The sequence below is a fragment of the Fonticula alba genome, assembly GCF_000388065.1.
Source record: "Fonticula alba strain ATCC 38817 unplaced genomic scaffold supercont2.6, whole genome shotgun sequence".
NCBI lineage: Eukaryota > Rotosphaerida > Fonticulaceae > Fonticula > Fonticula alba.
Window position 1 is genome coordinate 658,935 of NW_009242976.1, and position 2,827 is coordinate 661,761.

Below are 2,827 nucleotides of genomic sequence, written 5' to 3' on the forward strand. Positions count from 1 at the left end.
AGGGACTCGAGAGGAGGGGAAGGAAGTCCGGAACGATGAATCCGGTGGAGAGGGAGAGAGAGAGAGAGAGAGAGAGGGAGGGGGGAGGAGGAAGGCAGCGGGGAGGGATGAGAGTGGAAAGGGGGTACCCGACACTGAAGTCCGAGTAAGAGAAGGTCTGCTGGCAAGCAGTCCAACCGGGAAGGCGCCCCGTCGGGGCGACATTTGAGGCCGGACATGGGTGGGGGGCATACGCCTTGTGGACACATGTGTACGTGCGCGTGTGCGCATGTGCGTGTGTGCGTGTGTGCGTGCGTGTGTGCGTACGTGATGCGTGAGTGCGTGAGAACGTGCCCCGGCCCGGGGCGGACATGGTCAGCAGCAGCCTTGTCACCGAGCCCCCGCCAGAAGCAGGAGGCCCAGATGGGGTTGGAAGGTGCCAGATCCGCACGCAAGGGCGTCCACATCGCGGTCCCTGGGGGGCAGCAGTTTTGGGGAGGTGTAACGGGCTTGAGGTGGTGCGGGCCGCCGCGGCGCGCCCCGAGGTCCTGGAGCAGGGGGGCTTCGGTTCCCCTGTGTCTCGAAAAGTGGCCGGCCCACAGGCGCAGGCAGACGACGCCCGCGAGGTGCGCCGGCCCAGCGCGCGGGAAGGTCTAAGAGAGGCGCGCCTATAATAGCCGCGGTGGGCGGGGAACCCTCTTTCTTGTGGGGGCAGGAGTCCAAAATTCGACCGACGATCGGGTGATTTGTGGCGGCCATCGGCTGATGCTTGTGCCCCTGATCTGGAGCGTGATTTAAAAATGATATTACCGGGCGAACCCCCTCCTGGCAACTCGTTTCCTCCCCAACGAGGGGACCGGACAATATGACCAACAGCGCGCTGGCCTGCGCAGGGGTCTTTCCCCCCAGGCCGGCGGCCGGAGAGGGGAGGGGTGCAGGGGGATCATCACTTGTGTAGACCGGGGCCGGAGTCCAGACAATGGGATACATCGCATGCCCCATTGCGCTTGTGAAAGTCTGCACCATACAGCCCCGCGTCGACGAGTTACTGGCCCCCCCCCCCCCCCCCACCTCCGCCACATGGAGCAGAGAGACCGCCCTCCGCCCGGGCAGGGACAACAAAAGGGAGGCGGCTTTCTCGCTAACACTCGCCCGTGCGGCGTGAAACTTGGGGTGCGCCACTGTGTCCGGGCGTCTCTCCGGGGACAATTAATCGCTCGGCCTGCAACACACTACCACATTTTAAGGCGTATTTTCTCGGCCGCTCGAGGGGAGGGGGGCCAAGCTTGGGGATGGGCAGCGGCCCCCGGACCCCCGCAGGGACGGGCCGGGAGGCTGGCACAAGGCCTGGAGGCACCCCGGAGGCGGCCAGGCGGCCAGGATGTGAAGCGATCACCCCTTTGGGCCGCCCGGGAACTGGGGCACCTCTTGGACCAGCAGCCCCCCTGTGGTGGAGAGCTCGCATGTTCTCACAGCATGAGGCACACGCATGCCCAGCCTAAAGAGGGCCCGGCTCGGCCGTCGCCCCGAGAGACAGCCGGGGGTCACGGGGAAAGGGTCTAGCTCTGACCCGGCCAGATGGCCGAGGTTGTGTGACCCACTGCGCGCCCGGGCGGCGAGGGGGGGGGGGGGGAACGTTTCCTTTGTGGGTGACTGATTCGGGGCTGGGAGCAGCGAGAAAGGGGGAGAGAGAGGACGGGGGAGGGAAAAAGCAGGCAGGCGCCTCGGGGGCTGGGAGGCCCTCGGCGCGATGGCGAACTTCCCGGGTGACTGAATTATTATTTTCTTCGCTACTGGACTGATGCCACGACCGCGACCTCTGGGCCACTCCCGGGGGCACCGGGCCTGGGCTCGGTCTGCTCGGGCGACACCTGCGGGGGGGGGGACAGCGTCGCGGACCACTCACGCGCAGGGAGGAGCCCGGCGAAGGAAGAGGCGCCAAGGCAGGCCCCAACTGCCGGCTCCCGTCCCTTGCTCTTCGTGGGAGAGACTGCCAGCTGTCTAGCCGGACGGCGGCGCGGGGAAGGGGGGCCCCCTTCACGGGTCTGGGGCCGGAATGAAAGCGCGAGCTTTAGCCATCGGGCCAGGAAGTGGCCGGGGGAGGGCTGGCCGGCAGCGTGAAGACAGGGAAGGCTTTTGGTTGCTAGTGCGGCGGCCCGCCGGGCCCCTCGCAGGACCGGGCCGTCGGCAGTCGTAAGAGCACCATGCACGCGCACATCCCCGGCACCCGTCATGACAAGGGCCTGGAGACCCCCCCCACCCCATGCTGCCCGTTGGGCTCGCCTGCACGCCCAGCCAGCTTCGGGCTTTAATCCCGGCGGCAGGCCGGCAGAAAGGCCCACACCAACAGCGGGCTTCTCCTGGCGGCATCCAACAAGCTGTCAAGCTCCCGGGCCTGGCTGGGGGCTCACGACCGCCAGCCGGCCGGCCGGTCGGCCGGCCACCGTGGGCGTCTCCCCCACTTGGGCATTGTTGGGGCTGGCTGTCTCGCGTGCGAGGCCAGGGGAGGCCCCAGCGCGCGCGCGCGCGCGTGTCCGGGGGTGAATGGTCAATTCCCCCCGCCTCCCCGCCTCCCCGTCCCCGGGCTGGGCGGGGGCCAAGAGCAGAAGGACGCGACCCACGCTCGGCCGAATGACCGGCTCACGAGCGCCGCTCACCCCCGTACTCGGACCTGATGACCATAACACATTTGTATTTACCAACTGCGCTTAGGGGGGCCACATGCTTGTGCAAGTTCGCCCCCGACCAGCCTAGGAGAGCTGGGCCCGAGGGCGGGTACCCCCCCCCCCCTCCGCCCTCCTCCCGACGGGAGCAGGAGTGGGGCGCGTGCACGGCCGAGGCGTTTGCG